Source organism: Anabrus simplex, chromosome X (assembly GCF_040414725.1).
Source record: "Anabrus simplex isolate iqAnaSimp1 chromosome X, ASM4041472v1, whole genome shotgun sequence".
Classification (NCBI taxonomy): Eukaryota; Metazoa; Arthropoda; class Insecta; order Orthoptera; family Tettigoniidae; genus Anabrus; species Anabrus simplex.
The window spans coordinates 174,610,466-174,637,358 of record NC_090279.1 but is presented as its reverse complement, the minus strand read 5'-3'; the positions used below and the strand labels follow the sequence as shown (position 1 = coordinate 174,637,358).

The 26,893-nt window shown below is 38.7% G+C and overlaps 1 long non-coding RNA gene across 1 annotated transcript in view; it reads right to left on the bottom strand.

The window, feature by feature from the left end:
* LOC136886375 (uncharacterized) overlaps window positions 1-26,565 on the bottom strand; it is a 29,831-nt gene extending 3,266 nt beyond the window's left edge. The window contains exons 1-4 of the long non-coding RNA XR_010861784.2: window positions 26,489-26,565; window positions 13,196-13,228; window positions 7,180-7,203; window positions 4,271-4,291 (exon numbers count right to left, since the gene is read on the bottom strand). This is a non-coding gene — a long non-coding RNA (uncharacterized lncRNA). The remainder of the gene's footprint in view (window positions 1-4,270; window positions 4,292-7,179; window positions 7,204-13,195; window positions 13,229-26,488) is intronic.
* Between the last annotated feature and the right edge of the window lie 328 nt (window positions 26,566-26,893).

The following is a 26,893-nucleotide window of genomic DNA, read 5'->3' as shown; positions in this document are numbered from 1 at the left end:
CCTGTGTAATTTCGATGGAACAGTACAGGTCTTGCAAGGTTGCGGCCTATTTACTTCTTGCAGACTTTCATTTCATGTCATATACTTTTTAATCATACTTACTTGTAGTCACTGAATAATTTCTTTTTTCCTTTGAACCAGCATTAAGGCATCTTCTTTCCAGTTATGTTATGATAATATCTCTTCAGAAGCAAACCTATCTAATCCATGAAACAGGAGCAAAACTCGGTGAATCCAAACCATTTTAGGTAATAACTAAAAAAAGTAATTTTAAAGATTGTCAGAAAAATAGCCCGTAAGTGAATGTAAATCTATGATGAAAAGGAGTTTTGAATATCTGCCAGCCAAATGAAGTGAAACGTTTTTCGTGTTTCCTGAAAAAAAAAAAAAAAAAACTGTTTCTGTGCACTCACAGAGCTTTGCTTCTTGCTGCCTAATGTATTTACGTCTTCGCCATTCACTTAATCCTCATTAGTTCACCACCAAGCCTATACAGATGCCATATACTGTTATTATTATTATTGTTATTATTATTATTATTATTATTATTATTATTATTATTATTATTATTATTAATGATAAATACACAATTTCAAATTTACAGCGGTCATGCTCATTGTTCGCTGGTTCATATCCTCTCTGCGCAGATCAATGGTGATGTCCTACCCATGATCATGGGTTCGATTCTAACCAACCAACAAATGAGGACACTAAACATGATATATTGCATTTAATTTTAGCAGATCTATCTACAGAAAGAATACTATATAGCTCCAATAACAGCAGCCCTGCAGTGTCTAACTACAAGGATGTACAGTAGAAGTAAACGGGAGTGAAATACTAGCACTCTATTATCTACAATGACGGAAAAAATATCCGAACACGTTGATGTAAGGAATGTAGAGTACGGAAATTTTGGCAATATATTTGTCGACGCAATATATTTAATTCAGCTTCACCAAAAGCCGCAGTAGCCTCAGTATACGCCATTGGCGTGGTCGTATTCTCGCAATACTGGAGAAAAGAGATACTGTAAGAGAACTACAGTTTTCCAAACATTATCCTAACCAAAAGTATCTTTATATGTGTTCGCTATTGCGGGCTTTTTCAAGTAAAGTACCTCATTTATTGTCCCACTCAAGTTACAACATTGTTTATTGCTGTGCTATAATGAAGGTGGAACAAGACCGAAGTAAAGTATTTATATTACAGCATACAGCTTTGATGGGCAGATGAGAAAACGGTCCGATATAATACTGTGTCTGTCTCAGGACTGAAAAAAGAGCGTTATAATTCAGGTCAATTTGTGAAATGCGTCTGGTCGCTGACCGCGGTGTGAGGTGGCCGCTGAAGGGGGGATAAGACTTTATGGGAAAATCATTTGAATCCAGAGAAAATTTATCGTCTTGATGGACCATTGATGTAGGTTTCATTGTGTCTTAAATTTCTATGAAAATATTGCATGATGTAAGGCTTAAGGGAAAAGATTTTCTTAGAGTCTCCATCTTCAATGAGCTTATGAGATTCATGTCTACATCTTGTTAAAAGGATTTTATACACAGTATATCGCCAATTGCATAAAGCGACATAAGCGACTATAGTAACGTGGTATGGCATACAAAAATTGGCTTGTGTACATTTTAGTTCATTGGCCGTGCTCCAGGTGTGACGATTCCATTCCAGGTGGGTACTGTTTCCTATGTGAACCTAGCGTACCCGGGCGAGAAATCTCGCATGTGGAAATCCGCCTCCCCACTCCCCCCTTCAATTTCTCCCCACATCCACATCAGGGGTGAATTTATTTCTGATTTATTAAGCTCCTTTGCATACGATATATGATGTAGTATCATTGGTATCAAGTACCATTTAATCGTAAATATCCCGGTGTATTGTGCATGCCTTATACGTTAAAAAATTATGAGTTCTTATTTCCATAAGAACGTCAAACCGCACCAAACGAAGCATCGGCCAAATATTCCCGGACACTCAATCACAGGTCAGTAAATAAGACGAACCACGGATTGTCATACCCCTCTCCCCAAGACAGCCCCTCTTAACCTATCTGGCTAAGTTTTGAAGCGCTCACTACGTTACCTTACTGCTGATTACACTCAACACAACACGATAGACCAGGCCAAGCTCGGTCGTACAACTGTTACGACTTGATGGCAAACGTATGCTTGAGCATACACGCATTCACACGTAATCTTGGTCATATTGGACATTCCGACTGGGCTGATCTATAAATTAAACGTTATCCAGATTGTCACATTTCCTCTCGAGGACCTTGGAAACTATGGATTCGACATTAATATCTGGGTGCTAGAAGTTTCTTGCCCCCAAAAGTCACTTGTTGTTTCAGATAGTTATTCGTATGTGTACCAAATTTGATTAAGAGTTATGCTGGTACATATATATATATATACTGTACTTTCAACAGTAATCTCGATCATTTTGGATATATTCTTATTCTCCCCTTCTCACCGCCGTGCCAATGGCGCTGATCCTGGACTTAAATTATATCTGGAGTGTGAGTACACACCTCAGCGACCCCAAAATCTATGGATTCTGTATTAATATAGGTCGTTTCCTATTACTTTTATACTTCACCCCCTATCCAACCCCGCCTAGAGGAGTCCTATGAGTGTCTTACACAACAGTTTATTTTTCCCAGATTGTAAGTCATATGTGTACCAATTTTGGTTGGCAGCTATGCCCAAACGTACATCATAATTTCGCTACTGTTGAATCTTAGAGCTGACGTTGCCATGGTTACGGCAGTTCATTTCTTTATCGTATTCCTAGAGCAGGGGTAGTGTGGTGCCAATACATCCCTAACGGCTGGTTTTATGGCCTTAAAAATGGTTGTCGGGCCCGCAGATTTTACCGAGTTTTGTTCTTTGTGTCATTGAGCTTAAAATGAGATTTGTCTCGTCCTTGTACGACAAAATCGATACTTCACCAATATTAGCCTAGCATTTTTATATATATCCCCCACAGCCTCCCTCTAATTGGTTTGAAAATTAAATACAGCCCATATCCCTCAGGGATAATGTGCATTTACATTTAAAATTATTTAGTATCAGTGCAGTAGTTCCTGCGATTACCCTCCAGATATACACAAACTCACAAAATTCGCACTCTCTCTTTATTATATTAGTATAGATGCATTATATAAAATAAATATATTTCCGTTCGCTTATCAATAAATGCAAGATCTTTCCTGTACAACTGAGACGATTGGAAGATTTTGGTACAAACCTCACATTTAAATCCGTCTGGTTTAAGGGCTGGGGTTTTGTGAAACATACACATTAGTGTTTTATGAATATAGACGTTTTGCTCCCCAGGAAAATGGGTGAAAATGTCCACCTACAGTATACGGTAACAGAACAAAAAGAAACAATTTTCTAATGGGTAGCTGAATTCCTTGAGAATAAAACTAAGGGTATGAGAATAGGTGAAGCTTGATTTGATCCTGTAAAGGCAAAAGGGGTGTTGTGAGGTATAGCGATGACTGGGTAAGTGGATATCTATTTTTTTTACTAATACATAAATGTCTAGACAACCAAATGGTATGTTTCAGACCGCCAGTGGGTATATGCGTTTAGTGATGTTAGTAAACGAATAAGCTTGAGTTGAGGTTTCGAAAGTGGGAAAGTCATAAAATTTGGATAAATTTGAAACTGAAGAGGAATAACAGGGGCACGTATTCGGTCTCAGAAAGGGAAATTATGGATTGGAATAATTTACACCGTGGGGTACTCGAACCATACATTTCCAAGCACTTTAAAATTATGTAAGAAAAGACTACGTAAATGCATAAGGTCGAGCATGCTTAAGCATACGTGTAGGAAGCACAGGTGAATAATAATTATTCATAGCTGAGTAACCTGTCGTAATCGAATGTATCTAGGACCATAAACTTGTATAATTACTGTTAAGGCCAGTTAAATTGTGTGCAATAAGCATTGTGTACAGCTGAACGTTCCATGGTATTTGTTCTTATACCACTGTCATCGGGCACTTACTGAATGTACCTTGTTGGTTAGACCTCGGTTCCCCAGCATTCCTATCAATCCTTAAGATCTGAAGCTGCTCTGTCTAAGCCCTAAGCAGAATTTAACTGCCTGTCGTTTATTTTTATAAGGAACAGAGTACTGTTGACATTCTGATTCCATTCTGAATATTGTTTCTTGCGTGTCCTGCCATATATTCTATGAATATGTGATGCCTGTAGTTTTTATTGTAATTGGCGTTGTATACTTACGTAGTCAAATTCCCACGGTCCCTGAAACAATAAAGAAATATATTTATAACTCTTGTGACGGTGTGCTGGAAAATACTCTTTCAAACCGTAAAAATATAGCACATGAATGGAAGCACAAGATGGGTAGGACCAAGTACCAAAGTAAGGAGAGGCTAGAAATATGTCGCCGTACATTTTCTATATATATATAATCGCACAATGCGTTAATGAGCGCGTTGTATCAGGATCAAGTGAACCTCTAAATATTATTTTTGTTGTGCGTATCCACATGGGATGTGAATTAGATTTTGATGATAATTGCATATATATATATTTATTGAACGAATCAACGACTTCCCGCAATTACGGGTTGCCACAATGGACAAAGTAAAGCATATCAGGATAGAGAAAGTTTTTATCACATAGAAATATAGTGATAATAAGGATTTCTTAGATTATGGAGGTCCGAACAGGTGAGATTTCAGGATTTGTACAGATCCACGTATGGTGGTAACTATTCTTTCAATGCTGTTGATGGGCAGGTCGAACTTTTTCCAGAATTCTACGAACAAGGCAGGTATTGTGCCACGAGCACCAATCATTAGGCCGATAATCTCTACTTCATTCAGCTGGTATTTATTTTTGTAGAACGGAATGGTGGGCGCGTAGATGTTCTGTTTTTCAAGATGAACTTCAGTAGACTGGCCGACATGGTGCTCGAATCGGATAGTCGGATCGATAATGAAGCCTTTCGTGTCGTTATCTTTAAAGGCAATTATGTCAATTCGTCTTGTGCTCCCTGTCGTAGACAAACCGTGGAGTTCTTCATATACACGGAAGTTTTTGCTACGGAGTTCTTCTGCGATCAGTGATCCTATCTTGTGGTGACGTGAGTTTCTCAGTACTTCGCTGTAGGGGCAAGAACCCAGGACGTGAGCCAGTGTTTCTTTCTCTCTGACGCATCTGCGACAGAGGTTTCCGTCCTGAGTTCTGCCCGGGATAGTTCGTACTGCAGAAACATTCGATGTCATCTTGATTGCCTCTCGCCATTCGCTACAAGAAAGTCCCTGGTGATGCCTAATCCAATTATTGGCCGGTGTGTACTCTTTATACAACTCTACACCGATCCCCTTCTGAGGCAAAGAGCACCAAGTTGCCATTTCACGACTTCTTAGTTCTTGGCGTATTTTTCTTGGATTTGGAAGGTCACTGCCTTTATTGGAGAATCGGTTAATATCTGTGATGTTGAGGGCCTGTAGACAATGCGTCGTTTCGGATGTCAGATCACGCATCTTCAAAACGTAGCTATTCCTGGCTCGGCGAAGAGCGTTGCATGCGCTTATTTGTTGCAGGTGTACTTCCCAGGTTGCTTTGAAAAGTCCGAGGCCTTTGAATCTTAAATCAGAATACAGAGAACTATCGGGTGTATCCGTGGGTAATTGCAAAATTTCCTTTAGGGAGCTCTTTACCATTTTGTCGGCGGTTTTCAGGAAGCTAAGCGGTACTTTTCTAATTTCAGCGGTCTGAAAAGCATACACGAGAGTGGGACTGACTGCTTTGTTCACAGTAAATTAGTAGAAAATCACAACATTTGACATAATATTTCGGACAGAAGTAATTATTTCAGGTCGACAAAAATTATCATGTGCAAATAATCAACGTTGTATACTGTTTTAGCTTATTAGTTACTGGTTATACTTCATGACAAATTCTTCTTTGCAATGTTGACTGTGACTGAAAATTCATTCCAAGCTAATGGTAAATTCTGAAACTACTCCACTGACATGACTATTTTTTACAGATACTATTCATATCATGTAAGTTCAAAGTGGACTACAGTCGTTACATATGTTAAAATATTTTTTAAAGAAAAGTTAAAATATTGTTAGAGAAATATTCATAATTTTTGTCGAAAGTTTTGTATCACTTACTTACCTAAATAAAGAGCTATATTCAAACATAGAAAATAGAAATCTAAAGCAGTGCTCCGAATTTCGTTTACCTGTGATTAATGGCTACAGTGACAGCAAACTTTATATTCTAAAAAAATATGCACATTTACAGAAGAGCAATATAAAGCAAATAATATAAGTCCTGTATCTCACCAGCTACTAATGAGAGACCTTTGTATTTTGGCACACTATTTTGATGTGTAATTGTCTTAATCGTGAACTAAAATCAGGAATGCAGCTCTTTATTTATGAAAAATAGGCCATGAAATATCCAAACAAATTTCAGAAAATTTGAATAGCCGAATTTGAAATTTCCCTACAAAAAGCACTTTAAAAATATCATGATTGTAGTCTATTTTGTACCTACAATCTGTGCGTAGTAGCTTTCAAAATATCATTCATGTTTCACATGAGAATTACAGTTCACTCTTTGCGATGTTTTGAAGCTTCAGCGAACTTAATATTTTATTTAATTAATTATCCAATTAATGGCACTTTAATTTGATTTTCAGTTCGTAATATGTGCCTGGAATTCCAGAGGGAAGCAATCGTCGTTCTTTTTCACATCATAAATTAAAAATGTGTACAAGTGAGATTTCAAAGACAAGAAATTAATTAACAGCCATGACATTTTAATTAAGCAATGGTAACTCTTTGTGATATAATAAATGTAAATTTTGTGTGGATTCATGTGCCATTTGCCATGTGCCTATCTTTATACTGCCAAAAATGTGAGACTCTAATAAATGTCCTATAATGTCATGCCTGTACACATGAATGGATACCTCATGTGTACCGACTGAGACCCCTTTAAAAAGGGGGAATATTGTATATAAATATTAATTTGTAGAGTAAGTATAAGTTGATCTGATGTATTGGTAACCTTATGATTCAGCTCAGAAATCAGTTTCTTTGGTGGCATACCTTAACTTATTGTGTAGTCTATGACTTTTATTGTAATTGGTGAATTGTACTTACTGTATATGGACGGCTATCATCTGCCTGAAACAGTAAAAGAAGGAAACATTTTATTTATACATTTTTGCACTGACTGTGGATTAGAAGATTCTCTTTGAAATTGAAGGGATCAGAGGCTAAGAAAGTACTAAAACAAGTAAGGTCCTGTAAGCTTTCACTTTACTTATTCAATACGTACAGGAGTTCAATAATTTAATGAACGCACGTTGTACAGGGTGCGCCATAAGTAACGATCGAAAGTATTTCAAATAACTTAAAATAACGATAATAACATAACAGGAAGAGAAAGAAGTGTGGACGTGTTCTTGCTGCTTGAAAATAATTAAGAGCTCAGAGTTATGAAACTGGTGAGGAATGAGGCTGCGAAGTAAGTTACAAGCTTGTGACATACAGAGAACTATTCGTGATTTAAATGAGTTGGATGACTGGAATACACAAACAGACGTGCCTGATTGCAGTTCAGTGGATAACACGACGAAGGAGTAGGAAGAACGAGGATGAAGCAGAATGCCACGATGCTGATGTTTAGAGGTATGTCAGAAAGCCTTATTATTCCTTCACGGAATAAAGAAAAAACGATGCAAACTATTCAGCATTCTTTGAAATTTAATGGGTTAACACCTAAGGATGGCAAAGGCAAGTAGAGAAATCGACCACATAAATTTCAGCGGACATTCATGACATACTTTGCGAGCATGTCAAGTCCTTCAAGGGCCTAAAAAGCCACTACTCAGCTGATGAAACATCTAAAGTTTACTTTCTTCATTATCTTAATATAAATAAAATATATGAAATGTATTGCGAGATGTTCAATGAGAATCGAGTGAGTTAGGAAACCTACAGAACTATATTTTATACTGACTTTATTACATCATTTGGCTACTCAAGATCGGACACATGCAGTACCTGCGACGAGTATGAAGTAAAATTAAAAGCATTAAGCACTTAATTAAACAACCTTTCATTGGAACAGGTGGACAAGAAGACTGAAATTGAAAGGAAATTTAAATGTTTAGAAGTCGACCAAAAAGTACATCTTATAAAAGTATCTACAGATATCTTATCAGCGAAAATGCAAATCCAAAATCTGAGGCAGGAAGTCGGAAGAGATGAGAGATTAGTGATGGACTACCAGAAGAATCTTCCTTAGCTGAACATTTCATCTTATATAGTGTACTAAAAGCGCAAGTTGTCATTCTACTGATTCAATACTCACCGGCTCTCGGATTCAAAATCAGTTTTCTACACGTACACAGAAGTTACAGCTAGAAAAGATGCTAACGAAGTAGTATAATTTTTGGACCACTATCTTCAAGTTGAATTATCTGCTTATGTTAAACACCGTGAACTGTTTTGTGACTCGTGCAGTGGCCAAAACAAGAATTACACCTTGATAAGATCTCTCCATCACATGGTGCATGAAAAGAAGAGGATAAAGTCTGTTCGTGTTCGCGTCACATTCCCGATTCGAAGTCATTCCTACCTGTAATGTGATAAAAATATGAGACTAATAAACACAAAAACACAAACCGAAATGCCTGAAGACTGGAACATGTAATCAGGAGTTCACGATCAAAACCAACACCATTTCGAGTTAATGAAATTGACTATTCGATGGTACGAGACTGGACCATATTCCTAGAATCATTCTACCTGAAAAAGTGCTCCATTCAATCAAGGTCCATCAGGGAGTTGCGAATAGAGAAGAACCATCAAGGAATGATATTTCATAGGGACACTTACAATGGTCCCTGGTACTCTCCTGTGATACATTCCCTGTGAAGGAAGCGCACTATGAATGCACAACTATCAGGGGGAGAATTCCTGTACCCTGACAGAGCATATAATGGTAAGGCTGTCCCTTTATTGTACGTTGTAAGTTCATATGACCTTCAGGCACGACTTTGCATTTTTGTTACATTTTAGGTGATTTGCCAATTACACAAGAGAAGTGACGAGATTGGCGGGCTTTAATGGTTTTGTGGAGCTGAACCCCAGACGTTCTACGCAGAATTGACAAGAAAGTGAATCTTCATGAAATGAGGCATTCGAAAAGACAACCATTATTTATTTCTGTGAAAAGCTGTTGTATAAAGTAGATAATTTTGTGATTTCAGGAGTAATGTTGAGATGTGATTTGTTTTGTAATAATTTATGTAATACTAGCAAATGTGCCCGTGCTTCGCTACGGTTGTTTTTAGATCGTATACGGATTTCGAAATAAATTACTTTACACGCCGTAATTGAGATTTCATTAAATTGATTAAAGTGCAGACCTCCACTTCTAGATTCACTACTCCGGCACGGTACATTATCTTAACAGATGGTTTGCGCTATTACACGCCCTTTTTATCCTTCTACATGTTTTGTTCTAAAGTATTTACTCGTATCTCCCATATTTATGGGTCGAATTGAGCTCGAAACTTTGAATAGGGTGAAATTTGAGTACATTTTTAATATTTTAATAATTTTTTGAATACTTATGTATAAGTTAGAATCATGAAATTTAGTCCACATATGGTCATTGATCGTGCCAAGGTACGGACAAAACTTGATGATACTGTCTTTCCGATAAGTGTGTCAAACAATGAAATATACGAGTAAAAATTACCAAATTTACGAACAATCCAGAAATACAGCCAAATCTAACGTATAAGCGAGAGAGATACGACAATAAGTCATAGGACCAAAGTTGTAGATCACTCTAAATTGAACGAGACTGTGCCATCCGTTTTATGATACGACTTATCGTTTAGCCAACAAATACCTCAAAAGGAATGTCTGCACAGTCATTAAAAATGCTTCCATATTTCGATATATTTGGGGGTAAAAAGTGAAACTTTTGAACATCTTGGAATTTCTCCGTCGGTTAGACTAAAAGCTATAATTCCACAAATTTCAATTTTCTACCTCGTCTGGCAGGTTGTGCCGCCATCCTGATTTGGGGGGACGGGTGATAAAAGTTAGAAAATTCCTGAAAATTATTTAAGCCCACGAAACGTATAGGTTGTTGCTTTTAATAAATTATACGACCATGTTGTTATGCTGAGCCAAAAATTCGAAGCCCCCGGCGTTCCCCTTCAGGGAATTTTGCGAATTTTCGATTTTTCTAGGGATCCTGGGGTCATCAGATTCTCCGGTACCAAGTTTCAAATATCTGAGATTTCTGCAAGTGCCTCATTAATTCACGTCTATTTTCATTTTTATACCTTTACATATATATAGATCGCTGCAGACCGACTTGCTTTTATATATATATATATATAGACTAGGTCATGTTCTATAGGCGGTTCTTTGAGTGTTTCATATTTTTTAGTACAGTAAGCCCCGTTTATTCATTGTTGGTCTTATAAAAGACCCGTTTTTCCCCTGTAGAGTGAAACGTTAAGTGAATTTTCCAACAAATGCTCTTCTAATAAGCTATTATTGTCCTTGCAACTATCTACCATAGTTTAGTATATTACAGTTCATACACAGAACAAATATGAGGTACTGTTCTTGACTAGCTTCCTAATTATATAGTTTTTAATTTTTTTACAACCATTTCCTGAGAAAAGATCCAAAGTGGACATCGCCCCCATTTCTCCAGGGCTCTTCATATAGTTTCACGGTTATATTGATCTGGAAAAGTGTTCTACTTTTAGAATAATGTTCATCCCTGCCTGAAGTACGTCTTCCTTCTGGTAGTGGTCACTGAAAATGCACCAACACTGGTGATAATTGCTATGCGTCACTCCATGTGACAGGGGAATCCTACTACCAAATGACATCTCAGTGGCTGTTCCATGAACTCGACAAAATTGGCCTGCTGAAGGAAGTAGTTATGCAACAGGATGGTGCGCCAGGACACTACTGGTTTCGTGTTCTTGACTGGTTGAACAACAATTTTCCGTTATGGATTGGACGTGGGGGGCCTCATGTATGGCCACCCAGAAGCTCGCATTTTAAAACGAGCATTAATTGGCTGTGGTCCTTTGTCTTATTCCATTTTATCATGTATATTTTTCTGGATTTTTTTTTGCCTTTCATGTTGCTTCTTGTTTCAGTACATTAACCCTTGTCTAGTAGCGCGAAAATTATTACGTTACTAGTCGCGCACGGAGGTAACCTCCGGGGTGAAAATTGCGCGTCATTTTTTTCCTTTGAGATGTTGTTTTGGCATGTTCATTTGCAGTATTCTTCGGTGTAATTAAAAGAAACCCTTTTAAGTACTTGTAGGTTATTTTTACACAGTTTGTTTGATCTAAAAGCAGAATACTGTAGACCTTATCTATGTCGAATGACCATATGATATTAAATTCGTGAAACTCACCATTACCTACGACGACCACTTCATATGAAATATGAAATAATATTTTTCTAAAATAAGTTTAGAAGAACATAACAACAAGGTCATCGAACTCTAAAATAAATAAAAAATATGCACAAAAATAGAAGGTAATTTACTTAATCGCTCACGTAGGAAACGTGCAGGCGATGTCACTCGTCTAAACAATGATCCCACACTCGCACACAGGATGCACGATCGCGCCGAAATGCTGACAGGACGAGTCAAAATGAACAAGTTCAATTGGAGGTTCAGTACCGTACAAAATGTAATCGGCCCGGAGGAAATCTCCGTGAGCGATTAATTAGGGGTTAACATTAAACATCCGATCGTGACTTCTGGCCCACCCTGCAGTATAAGCTGTATCAATAACAAGTGAACCTGTAAATATAACGTCTGTTGTGTGTATCCATAGGGCTGGTATCCACATGGGACTGATTTAGATTTTGCTGATAATTAAATTAATTTCTGATAAAATAAAAATGCAAGGCGACTATAACTAGAAGAGGAAACTGCAGTGTTGAAATTAGAAAGCAATTAGTAATAAAATGGATGGGAAACGGGTGAGTTGCCTAAGATAAGCAAATGAAACTGTAATAGTTGCTGACAATGCAAACGCAATGCATAGAGTATTGGATGAAATCATATCTAAGTGGAACCTGAAAGTAATCACTAAAGGAATGGTGGTTGTATGTATCTCAAGTAAAAACCGGCAATGCGAAAAATAAACAGTTTAGCCAAATTTAATACGTCTGAGGCACCTTAACAAGTGACAATGGAAGTACCCGTGGTGTGAGAGATAGAAAGCCTTCAGAAACAAGGAAACATGTACAAAGCGGCAAATACCTAAACATTGAAACAAGTAGACTTTTGGAGTGTACTTCCATGTGAGTGTTAAAGCTGAACATCTGGGAAACAAGGAAGACAGCGATTGGAAGCAACAGAGATGCGGATGTAGAGCAAAATGTTCGGAGCAATTTGGACACAGATCAAAAGCTTCTCCAAGAAATAGATGAATAAAAGTGAATCTGCTTTAAGAGTATGACTCTGAGGAACAATGGCTTTATTTTCTTTATTTTCTCTAAAAGAGACATATCTTATCGCTAGTACAAGAAAACGAACAATAACTATGCCTTTAAGGAATGTGCTGCGGCATTCGTTAAAATTATTTCAGGTACGCCTTATGTGGGTCTAAATTACACACCTTAAAGTCTTATAGGAAGACCGAGTAGATACTACATTGACCAGGAGCACTTATTAGAAAACGTACCATTTCCCGCTACAAAAGAATCACCACCACACGTCTAAATATCCTCCGTCTTCTGCCTCAGTGAGCAGAGCAAACAACTCCTGATGTCACGTGTCTGCTTTCCGTCCTGGAGGCTTGAGGCAGCGGTGGATGTTGGACTAACCCGTGTTTCTCAGTGAATGTGGCGAGGCGTTACACGCAGGTACATGTTATTGTAACTGGACGCAGAATAACTGCACATGGACGGTGCAAATTCGATATATTTAAACACGTAGAGGTTTCTTTCTTGAAACGGGAACATTACGTTTCTGGACATAGTGCATATTTAATAAAATATATACACTGTATATGAATTTCGTTCCTTGTGCTTTATATACTAACTTTTGAAAATTGCAATGTATAATTAATTATTTCAGTTGTAATTGTTGAACTGTACTTACTGGCTTTGCATAACTCTGGTGCGTGGCGATTGCCTGGAATAATGAAACAAAGAAATACATATAATATTTTTGCACTGACAAGATACTACAAATTTCTCTTTCAAACCAAAAAATAAAGAGAGGACTTGACTGGACGAACAGACGATTAAGAGAGAATCTGATCAAAAGAGCAACTGGAACTGATGTGGTCGGAAACAAAGCAGGTGGAGAAAAACGGAAATGTGTTGGACAGTGTACACTGCCTGACAAAAAAAAAGTGAAGCACCCAGAAGGAGTTGTTGAAAGTGAATGAAACTACACATGCTGAAAGACCATGTGCCTTTATTGAACTGATTACAAGTGGGAAGAAAGAGACAAGGCCGTTGACAGTTACAGGTGGAATGTTGGCGCCAGGTCAGTAGGGTGTTGCACCCCACCTGGCTACAATGCATGCCCTTGTGCGGTTCGTAATGATGTCAAACAGCATGTCCAGAGTTCATGCAGCCATCCCTCCAGCTCCTGCAGGTTGTTACTAGTAGAAAGTCCCCTTCCAATGTCACCCCACACGTGTTCAATAACGGAGAGGTCCGGGGAACTTGTTGGTCATGGGTTAACCTCAACATTCTCTTGGCAGTCCCTAGACACACGTACTGTGTGTGGACGTGTATTATCTTGTTGGAACACTGTCCCACGGTGCTGTGACATAACGGATAGCACGTGCGGACGCAGAAAGTCTGTGACGTATCGCTGTGCCGTCAAAGTCTGCCGAGGCACTATTAAAGATGACTTGAACGTATTTTCTATGGCTCCCCACACCATGATGCCAGAGATTACGCTTGTGTATCTTTCAACAATAATGGCAAGATAAGCCCTCAGAGCTCGACGCCTCCAAACCTGCACACAACGGTCATCGGAAATTATGCAGACGTGGGATTCATCACTGAACATGATGCAACACCAGTCGTCCTCTGTCCAAGCCTCCCGTTGAAGGCACCTCTTCAAAGGCAGGCATTGGTATTCCGGTGTCAATGGCAACCACCGCCTCAAGCTCTAGGATCCCAAGACGGCGGATGCGAGTCATAGAGACACTGTGCGGGAAATCATAGGATGATTTAGAGTCTCCAGTACATGTTCGCGGATTCCGTGTGCCGAAGTTAGAGGATCCCGCAATGCTTGGCGCACCATACGACGGTCCTACCTCTAGGTGATGGTTCTTGGTTGACCAGAACCTGCGCAACGTGATAGGATGCCCCCATGTACTCACTGAGTCCATCATTAAGCCACTGTGACATCTGAATGCCTCACATGTCTGGCAATTGTACGATACGAACAACCAGCCTCTTGCAGTCCCAAAATGCGGCGTCTATCAAATGCTGTCAGTTGGAGGATAAGCTGTCTAACGCGTCTGCGAGACATCGCGGGTGCTTTGTACTGTACGTAGTCCTCTCTGGACGTCTTGCTTAACTGTCTGACTCATAGCAGTTGACTGGTAACAACTTATAAACAACAGGACGGTGCCATTACGAATGCACCCTGGTGGGCGTTCTGCCATTACAGATCCTTGTAAATCTAGTAATTTACGCACACATCAATGGTATGTGTACCTAAATGGTATAATAACGAACCACTCCTTCTGCGTGCTTAATGTTTTGTCAGGCATTGTGTATATACATGCTGTAAACTATTTTGAGGATCTCCGCTGTGACAGGGAAATCACTAGCAATTATGAGTTTGCATTTCAAAATATTTTGTTACAACAATGCCTCACGAACAGTTGAATTATCCTAGCATTATTTTGTTAAGAAGGAATTTACGAGGAATGTTCTTTACTTTTACAAGTTGACGTCAGTTGCAGCTGTGTAGCTAAACTGTACGCTGAACTGTGCACCTATAAATTGTTCAGGATTATTGAATAGCCCACCACGCGTGAGATTCTGTCAGTAAAAGTTTTGGAGTGCAAGAAACATTTCGACTGCAGACGTCTCTGTCGGCTTTGTGCAGTGAAAGGGGTTAACGCAGTCAGCGAAGTTACAGTGTGAAAATAGGTAAGGGAGTTCAAAAGTGGTCGTTACAGTGTTCTTGACGAAGGTTAATCATCTGAGAAGACAGAACATTTGCTGACTGAAATAGGCACGAAAATTCATGAAGACAGAAGATTCTCGATAACCACTCTCTCATAGGATTTTCCTCACGTGTCTTGGTCTCCGCCGTGCGATTCAGAACAAACGGTGAGGCATGCTGACAAAGGGAATTCTGCACCTTCACGATAATGCAACGCCTCACACTGTCGTCCAGACTCGGGAAATGGTTGACTCTTTCAGGAAGTAAGTTGTGATTTACCCATCGTATAGCCCTGAACTTGCACCGAGCAATTTTTACTTTCTTGGCAGCTGAAACGGTTTCTTGGCGGCAAGTCTTTCAGCGATGATGAAGAAGGGAAAACGGCCGTGAATTCTTGGCTGTCAGAACAGGCGTCAGACTTCTTTGAAGAGGGATTACAAATTTAGCTTGACTGTACGACAAGTGCCTATATACACAAGGCAACTACGTAGAAAAATAGAAAAATGTATGTAAAAGCCTGAAATAAATGTGAGTTTAAAATAAAATGTTGGTTATTTCATTTTAAAAGGTGGCCTTCAATTAAAAACAGCCTTCGCATATTTTCCAGACCGACTTAGTAAGCGTAACATTAGCTTTCCATCTGCGACATAAAGCATTGTTTAACGTCAAAAACTTCATAATGGTCCGTATTGAAAAAAGATTTACATTCACAAACAGAGGTAAGGTTACCCACCTGTTCAATACTACTTACAATGTGTTATCAGTAAAATATCACATTTTATTATTCCATGGAAAGGTTATCCACCTGTTCAATACTACTTACAATGTGTTATCATTAAAATATTGTAAGTAGTATTGAACACGTGGATAACCTTACCTCTGTTTTTGAATATAAAGCATTGTAACATATAACAATATAACATACCAGTAAACGTACACACTATTAAATAAACAATGGCAAGTTCCATGCCACTAGAATATCATCAGATTCTTACAAATCAGTTTAAATCATGCGTATACATATTGAAACAGAAGAGTGTCCTGTACAGCTCATTGGCAGTTTCTGCATCTTTCCATTCCATTTCAGATTTGCATACTCAAGCTGACACGTACATTAGTATTAAGATATGATATATTCAAGAAAGAAGAGTCTGCCTGAGATAAAGTGATAAGAACTTGTGATTATTTAGGGGAAAATGTTAGAAACAATATGCAAATTTCCCTTGATTTTTGGTTTTAGTAGAATGTGTCTGGAGTGGTTCTTTTTGTGCGAAATCAGTGTGAAATGTTGTGGTACCGATAGTTTGAGAGAGTGATCAGAATGTTTAGGGTGAACGAAGAGAAATATGAAGGGTTGAGAAAGGAATTATGCTAGCCCATAAGCCAAGGAATTACGACAGGTGACGTGAAAAAAACGGCGAGAATGAGGAGCACACAATTTTACTGCTATGCGATACGGAAAAGTGAATTAGAATATGATAATGCCCAAGATAATTTACTTAATGAATGAGTAAATGATGGATCAGTGAATGATATTCCTTGGGGCGTCTACGAGAGAAACAAATTGATAGTATGATAAGAAGTTTGTCTTGGGGAGGCAATTGGTATTCGTAGTTCCGACGGGCTGAACCTATGGCTGTCGAGGAATAGACAGGAGCTGTTAATTGATAGACTATGTGCACGAATAAGAACCTTTTCTTGTTCCGTTCCCTCGCACGGAGGAGACTCCCCGGACACGTGAGTAATAGCCTTGCCTAAACAGACTTCACACTGCGTTTGTTTTAAGAGTTCGCCTACGAGCATGTGATTTAAAATCAAAATATGGTAGTCATAAAAGATGATAATTAAGATATTTCCATGTGTGTATCTCTCAGTCAGAAGGAGACCGGCTTGAACACCGTGGGAAGCCGGTCTGCGCAAGCTTGTGTTAAGCTTGATTAAACTCTCCACCGGGCCAGAGGAAGCGTGTGTCTAGGATTTTCTTCCAGCAGTGTCCTTTTGTACAAATGATTTGTTCAGTACATTATTTCTTTGAGTTCAAACAGAACAGGGTATACGATGAGTCCGGAGAATTTTGCTCATTGTGTATTTGATATAAATATTGTGTGTGTACTCATGTAACGTAAAGATCCGGTTGTACATGCTAAGAATAGAATGTATTACGTAGGGGACATCTGCTAAATGATATGATGGAGCCGATACTTCATGCCAAATGTAGTCTGCGATGAGCTGAGATCATTAAACCCCCTTCAGGCGAGTCAATTTATTTCGCGTAATACCTTTTTTCTGGTGTGGAGATTTCATAATGATAGCGATGTTTATCTTTATGTCGCAATTCAGAAATTAATTTACATTCCTGACCCCATTACCCGATTCTTGTCATTCCTAGTCGTGCTAAGCAGTATCCAGTAACTAGGTGAGTCCAAAATTCCTACTTTCACATTAGACAAAACTCAATCTTAAAGATTTAACTTATTTATTTTTCGATCGTTTCACACTCTCGCCACCTCCCACAATTGCGCTCGAGCAATACCGAGGCTCGTCAAGAAAGTAGGAGAAGGATGATCCAAAGCCCGTGTTGGCGGTTCTGGCCGCTCTTCGATACAGTCTCTTCCGTAGTTTTTCCTCAGGTTACACAGGCATATTATTATGCCTGGGTCTCCTAGTGAAACCCAGTGAAGGCTATGTGCAACATTGCTTAAGTTGCGTAAACCTGTTAATGATTGAGAGTTGGTGATATTTTTAATAAGTAATAACAAATAATAATTGCAGTACTCTTCAACTGTCACCTTATTGAATTATAGAAATGTGTTTGTACTTATGTCATCCGTCACCTTCAGCAACTGCGTCCAGACTGCAATTGCAGTTGTGAGAGTCTGAAAAGATTTAAAGTAACACCAGCAATATTTACCAACCAGCTCAATTTGTTCACGTACCGCGCCGTTTGATCACCGAGGAATTGTGATTCTTTCGTTTTCCGTTGTGAACATTCAGTGGACTTGCCTCTTGATCATAGCCAGTGCGTTCTTACCTCTCAGTCGTCATTGCTTATCTCAGCAATGTCTTTGTTCTATTTTATGAAGTGAAATAATTTTCTCGTTCCCCAGTAGACATTAGTTTTGTTTTAGTGAAAATGTTAGCAATAACAAATTCGGGCATACTAGTCAGTGAAGTGTGTAGTTTTCTTCTCTTTTTCTTTTCAGAGAACTGTCTGCTATCCTTCTCGGTCACAGACTGTTTGTGACCGAAGCTCTCTCGATACAGCAGGTGCCTTCTCCACGAATCGTAGCCAAGAGCAACGTTCGATATTACAGAATGTTAGAATCATCATCATCATCATCACCACCACCACCACCACCACCATTCTTCTTCTTCTTCTTCTTCTCATTATTATTGTGTTTCTATAATGATTGGAATTTTTAAATTCGATTTTTTCTTATTGTATCGTTGTTGATTATAAGGAGAGTCTGGTTTCTCTCCATATTCCCCGGCTCCTTGGGGATAATTAAACGCAACTTGCTGCTGGATACGGCTTCGTTATCTACGCTCTCTGCCTTTTAAGTAGTATATTACATTCAAAAGGTATATCTACTTTCATTTCTTGGGAATGTTTCTGGCCTCTCCTCTTCACTCAAAGTCTTCCTGCTGGTGGTTTTGTTTCTGTGATGTTATTAGCCTGCATCTGGGGAATTCTCAAATAGCACCACCGAACGCTATGTCGGTACAGAGAATCCACAAAACCGGCGGAGGTGCCAAATTTAGGATTACTAGGCACCACGAGAAGTATGAGAGTTTGCCATTGCTTTCCTCACTTAATCAGAAAGTTCTGAAGCACGAGTGTGTAGTCCAACTCAAGACAACCCCTACTTCAAACACGTTCATACTATCAGAGTCATAATTATGACGTTAATAAAATTCACGATTGTGGGAGATAAATAATTTTCTAAGCATCGACAGATGGCACTTCAGTGGTACTTGTGTCTGGACACTCAAATTCTTCCGGCATGAGACTGTACTCGTTAACTAGCCGTTAGATGATTATCAAATTGGTCGAATAGCTTACATTGTCTACCCCTGTATTAGTGCATATGAATACATACGTACATACATACATTATCATTAAATACTGTTCTGTCTTTCAGCGTTCAGTCTGCAAGCCTCTGTGAATTTACTAAACGTCACCACAATCCTCGATTTGCAACTAGTGTTGTGGCCTCATTTAGTTCTATACCTCTTATCTTTAAATCGTTAGAAACTGAGTCTAACCATCGTCGTCTTGTTCTACCTCTACTTCTCTTACCCTCCACAACAGAGTCCATTATTCTTCTACGTAACCTATTCTCTTCCATTCGCGTCACATGACCCCACCACCGAAGCCGGTTTATGCGTACAGCTTCATCCATCGAATTCATTCCTAAATTAGCCTTTATCTCCTCATTCCTAGTATCCTCCTGCCAATTGTTCCCACCTGTTTGTACCAGCAATCATTCTTGCTACTTTCATGACTGTTACTTCTAACTTATGAATAAGATATCCTGAGCCCACCCAGCTTTCGCTCCCGTAAAGCAAAGTTGGTCTGAAAGCAGACCGATGTAAAGATAGTTTCGTCCTGAGAGCTGACTTCCTTCTTATAGAATACCGGTACTGTTGATCGCAACTGCGAGCTCACTGCGTTAGATTTACTACACCTTGATTCAATCTCACTTAATAAATTGAACCTTTGAACTTACCATTCCATCGTTGGTCGGCCACTGCTACTGCAATAGAGCAATATCGAACTCTTACATCTTGGGGTCGTAGCGAGTATATTTCGATCACGATCTTGACCAAACGATGGGGTTCAGAAGAAAGCCTAACTACTTGAAATGAGGAGCAAATATGTGCTTACTAACTTCTATTGAATTGTCAAAATGAAAAAAAAAAAAAAAAAAAAAATGTTATAAAATTATTCATCAGAAAAGAAAATTTTAATTATTTAACATTTAAGCGCAGTCACATTGCATTGCGTGAGTGTGATCCCTTTTACATTTATGAAAGAACTTTCTTCGGAGGAAAGTAGAAAATATCACAAATTAGTGGACAGCGAAAACTAGAAAAACGAAAATAAAACCTGAAAATCGGGCACCTTTTTGATCCAAGCGATAACTGAGAATTAATCCACACGATCCGTGGAAAATCTGACCTTCAACAAGTAGAATTTCAGATTTACATTTAATTAAGGTTATCCACCAGTCAAATATCCTGTCGGATATGGGATCACCGGCCGAATGGACCCTTAATCGAACCAAATTGACTATCAGTTGCTTTGGATAGGTAGCGAAATACTGCTGGAAAGCATGGTGTTCACTACCAGTTAACAGCAGTGCAGTCATTATTAAAAATAAAATTCCACCATATATTGTGATCTCGTGACACCCTTAAGTTACGGAACAATCCCGATGCTGAAACGTGCATCACCCAAACAGCTGTTCAGAAGAAACCAAGAACAACTCGATCCGAGAGGATCTTACGTTACGTCGTTCTGAAGGAACAAAACTGCGAAATGCATGAAACACTTATTCATCATGCATTTAGAAAAAAATGCTAAACACTGAAGTTAAAGAAACAAGTGATAACTCACTTGAAAAATATTCTTACAAAATCAGCTTTCAGGTTATGAACGGTTATGTTGAGTTTAATAAACTTACAAGTCCACATGATAAAATAAAAGACGAAAATACCAAAATAATCTATGGAATTATCTCCATTTTACAAATTATGACTACCCTTACAAGTCCGCCTACTTATGTTTGTCCCAATAAACTAACTACAAGATATTGACAGATCAAAGTCATACCTATTATAAAATGAAAGAACGAAAATTGAAAATAAAATATATTCATAAGTGGCGAATCGAAACCGCATTCTTAACTCAAGTCGCACAGAAATAAGCTAAGTGTCCACAAGCACACTTTCAAAGCAATCGGACGTCTGAACGACAAAATAATTAAGTCCGGAAATAAATGAAAAATACTAAAGTTGAATGAACTCAAACGCGCGTAGCAAACATCAGTAATAATCAATCACCGTTAGCTCAGTATCCAATGCTGGACAACCCTCATGTTATGCCTCTGGTAGTTCCATAATCTTAGGTAAACACCTTCCAGCTGGTAAGGATTGCGCCGAAACATGGCCTCAATATTACCTTGCTAACACTCTTCGCACTACATACACTACTGCAGACATTACCATCGTTCAAGTCACTTCCAAAAAACACCTAACCTAAGACTTGACTATATACAGACGACACCCTAATTCTGTCGTCGCCGGGCTGAGTGGCTGAGATGGTTAAGGCGCTGGCCTTCTAACCCCAACTTGGCAGGTTCGATCCTGGCTCAGTCCGGTGGTATTTGAAGGTGCTCAAATACGACAGCCTCGTGTCGGTAGATTTCCTGGCACGTAAAAGAACTCCTGCGGGACTAAATTCCGGCACCTCGGCGTCTCCGAAGACCATAAAAGTAGTTAGTGGGACGTAAAGCAAATAACATTAATTATTATTAATCCTGTCGTCGAGCCTACAGTGTCTACATACCCTAACAATAACATCTATATACACACACAGCATCCTAAACCTATCGTTGAGCATAAATGGGGATGTCTACTCATCAGTATACTCCTATGATACGCGTAACGTCCTAAATCTATTGTCGAGAGGAAAATGGGATGTCTACTCATCCTCTAAAATGTCAGGCGAAATCGTAACTTCAAACATAATTACTGTTATTTAGCTTGAAACCTTGACGAAACTATAGCACACAATGAAACGAACAGATTGAACGCAAGTTTGGAAATGCAACTAAGACCCTATCTCGTCAATAAAATGTAAAATGAAAATTAATAACACGTCGCTACTCAATCCACTACTCAAACACGATCTCGCCGCACGCAGTGAAGTTTGGAAGAATAATAATAAATTTCAGCACACGTCTAACATTACGTGAATATCGCCAAAAACAGTGATCATCACCATCACAAAATCCACACTGTAATTCTAGGGTGAGGACCAAAAATCGCTTACCATCTCACTGTTCCAAACATTCATATCCACGAAATATCCAGTGAAGCGAAAATCAATGAACCTACACAGCCAAACCATCACTTTGATAACGTCCAATATCTCATCCCACAATGTTTCCGATTTAATGATAATCTCGTCTCATAATATAAAAATACACCAACCGTATTTTCAGAATGCCCTTCTATTCTTGAGGTCGCGTACTATAACATTCACTATGCTGACGTTACATATATCGTCATTGGACTTAACTGCCAAGAGCTACAATCTTCTACAGAAATTGTTTTTCATGGGGAGTTCTTGACTTGAAATCATAATGTGCGTCACAAAGCACTCACTTCAACTTTGACCACCATTCAAACGATCAACTGTTCCGGATTGATATCGGAATCTCAATACAACCTGCCACAGAAATATCACATTTAATACACAGCCTGTCTCAAAAATTCTTCGCTATCGGCAAATATAGCCTGTCTCAAAAAATCATCTTCATCGCCTATCATCATGGCGGCATTACTCATGAAATACAGGCTTCCTATGGCTTCAACATCTACACAACTATTATCTCAACATATTATTCCGACACAATCCATTTCTTTCAGTTTCAAAACCTTTCAAACCTTGATACTCCCATGACGAACAATTTTATAAGAATATTTTCATTCATTTCATTACAACTTTTCTCGGACCTCAAGGACAAAATAACATGCCGTGATTTCCCATATCACAAGATACACGGTGTTACAAAAATTAACTTCCCACGAATAAATATAACTTTTTCAGACTTCACTGGATTTCGACACGAACGCAAATCTTACTCAACATTACTGTTAAATACATGTTTAACATAGAAAATTTGCCCTGCTGTAAATATTATTATTATTATTGTTATTATTATTATTATTATTATTATTATTATTATTATTTCGACTAAATTTTCTGAACTCATAGGATATTCGAAATTATCATGTTCGCTGCGACTATATTATCGTTATCACCTTCCTAACTTTACTCAGTTTGAACACTATCTCAAATAATTTTAACACATTATTTAAATTTCGCATTTTACAGTTTCTCAACGTGATTTTTACTGCCCTGAAGAGTTCCACACGATGACCAGAAATATAACAATTTCGCCTGATCATTATTAAATACTAATTCGACACACGCAATGGATTTTTTGGGACAGACAAAATAAAGACAGACCTGTAAGTAGTCATCTTGGAGATTCCGGCTACATTTAACCAGCTGACCTCGGATTTAGCCATTCGTGGCTGCAGAATACATCATCTTCTTATAAATTACTTAAAATACACAGATTTTACACTCGCTATTGATTAACAACACAAAATGACGCGCTTTCCTCGCTTTACTCATACAACGAACTTCCCTCTCTGCTGTCGACTACGACTGTCTCCCAGGACTCTGTCCCCGTTCACCCTAATAATAACAGGTGTTCCAAAAAAACGAAGTCAGACATTCTCTGACTAGCCTCCAAACCCCCTTTGACAATATCAAACACACACAATGTAATAAGATGAAATCAGATATGTATTTTAAGCAGATATCTATGCCTTCATAGTTTTCGTCGGCGGAAGCTCAGAAAAACTTCTATCACCTTCAGTTAAATACTCTACATAAACCATTCCCATGAATAGACAATATAAGTTAATTTTAAGACACAAATCCCGCACTTTCTTGTAGACGAGCGACGTAGGTTCCACCGTCCAGACCTTCAGACAGAATGTATGTAAATGTAGGTGGAGGGGATTTCTTTTATACCCTCTGAGAGGACGCTACCCTCACCATGAAGCTTGGTGTTGCAATCTCCTTATACCACATCCGCTGGGCCAATTTTCTTGAAATTTATTACACAAATTCAGACAGAATTATAATTCACTATGGTGTTAATTTTATATTTTTCCCATGCTTGCGATGGGCGTAATAAATTTATTTCTAACATGTAACTTTGCGGGCTTTCTTCAGAGATGACCTCGGCACGTGTCGCAAATCCGCGAGTAGGGACGCCAACTTTCCTCCAGGCTTAATTGCATTTATATTCACCCTGTGGATTCTGCCTCTATGTAATGTTTATTAATGATTTCGATCCTTTATTCCTGGATTAACCATGTTGCCAAAATCTCTCGTTGTGAAGGATTTTCCAAAATTTCTAAATTAGTCAGTACTCGATATCAACCAAAGTGTCCCGGCATTTCACGAGAGGGTGGCTCGCTCGTCACGGTGAGTGCTGTTCCCATGGAAAGCGAGACTCTTGAGATAAAACATGGCTACTCTCAAAAAAGTTATTTGTAGCTGAAAAAAATATCTGCAATTATTTTTCATCGTAGAATTATGGGTTCAATATTACCATCCTGGGAGAACACGAAACCTAAATACTTGAAGTTATCGGCCCGTTCTAGCTTTATATCACCAATATGACGTTACATTCTATTGAATTTCTTACCTACTGACATCAATTTAGTCTTTGAGAGGCTAATTTTCATACCATACTCACTGCACCTATTTTCAAGTTCCAAGATATTAGACTGCAGGCTTTCGGCACAATCTGCCATTAAGACCAAGTCGTCAGCATAGGCCAGACTGCTTACTATATTTCCGCCTAACTGAATACCTCCCTGCCATTTTGTACCTTTCAGGAGATGATCCATGTAAACTACGAATAGCAAAGGTGAAAGAATACAGCCTTGTCATACCCCTGTAAGTACCCTGTACCAGGAACTCATTCTACCATCAATTCTCACTGAAGCCCAATTGACAACATAAATGCCTTTGATTGATTTTAATAATCTACCTTTAATTCCATAGTTCCCCCCGTATCCCGAACATCTTTTCCCTCGGTACCCTGTCATTTGTTTTCTCTAGATCTACGAAACATAAACACAACTGCCTATTCCTCACATAGCATTTTTCAATAAGCTGGCGCGTGCTGAAAATCTGATCCTGACAGCCTTTCTGTGGTCTAAACCACACTGGTTTTCATCCAACTTCCTCTCAACTACTGATCGCATCCTCCCTTTCGGGATACCAGTGAATACTTTGCCTGGTATATAAATGAATGAGATACCTCGATAGTTGTTGCAATTCTTCCTGTTCCCTTGTTTATAGATAGGTGCAATTACTGCTTTTGTCCAATCTGAAGGTACCTTACCAACACTACATGCTAATCTTACTACTCTATGAAGCCATTTCATCCCTGCCTCCCAACTATACTTCACCATTTCAGGTCTAATTTCATCTATTCCTTCTGCTTTATGACAATGGAGTTTATTTACCACCCTTTCCACTTCCTAAAGCTAATTTCACCAAAATCATTTTCCTCCTCCCCATGAGCTCGGCTGTTCGCAACACCACCAGGAATATTTCCTTTTACGTTGAGAAGATGTTCAAAATATTCCCTCCACCTGTCCAGTGATTCCGTGGGATCTATAATGAGTTCACCTGAATTACTCAAAACACTGCTCATTTCCTTTTTCCCTCCCTTCCTAAGATTCTTTATTACTGTCCAGAAAGGCTTTCCTGCTGCTTGACCTAGCCTTTCCAGGTTATTACAAAAATCTTCCCACGACTTCTTTTTGGATTCAACAACTATTTGTTTCGTTCCTTTTCTTTCATTTACGTACACATCCCTGTCTGCCTAGGCCCTTGTTTGGAGTCATTTCTGATAAGCCTTCTTTTTAGGTTTACAAGCTTCTCTCACTTCATCATTCCACCAAGATATTCGCCTTTTCCCATCTTTACACGCAGTTGTTCCTAGGCATTCCATTGCTATTTTTACTACAGCATCCCTATATGCTGCCCATTCTCTTTCTGTATCGTGAACCTTCTTGCTGTCTACTGTTCAAAACTTCTCACTAATCATATCCATGTACTTCTAATTTCCTCGTACTGGAGATTTTCTACCCTTATTCGTTTGCAGACAGATTTCACTTCCTCTACCCTAGGCCTAGCGATACTTAATTCACTACAGATCAGATAGTGGTCTCTATCATCGAAAAATCCCCGGAAGACTCGTACATTCCTAACAGATTTCCTGAATTAGAAGTCGGTTAAGATATAGTATAGTATGGATCTGGTACTCCTAGCCTCCCATGAATACAGAAGAAAATAATGAAAATTGGCCCGAAAATTGAAAAATCTCACAAGTATTTGAAAGCGAAGAATCAGGTTAAAAAGCTTACCATCACGAGTAGTAAGACGCAGAAGACAATTATATTCTTCATATTGGTGAAGGGCGTATTCTGACAATGTTCGGTACTTGCGTTGATGAATATATACCCGAAGGTGTATTGCAACGTGATATGTGTTATCGAGTACTTACAATATTATCTGTCAATGTTCTCTCGGAAAACCATAAAAGTATATAGTGGGGTGTACAAGAAGTACCATATATTTCAAATGTGTCACTGAGGTTGAATGATAAAGGAGTGTACATGGTAATAAGGTGCTGGTTTTTACTGCCTAGTGTTTATTTTTACTGTTTTACGAGACACAGGAAAGTACAGTCATAAATTACATAAACATGGCGTTCAATATTTTATTTCATGTTGTGACGTAAATGTCCTCTTCCCGTAATCAAAAAGTTG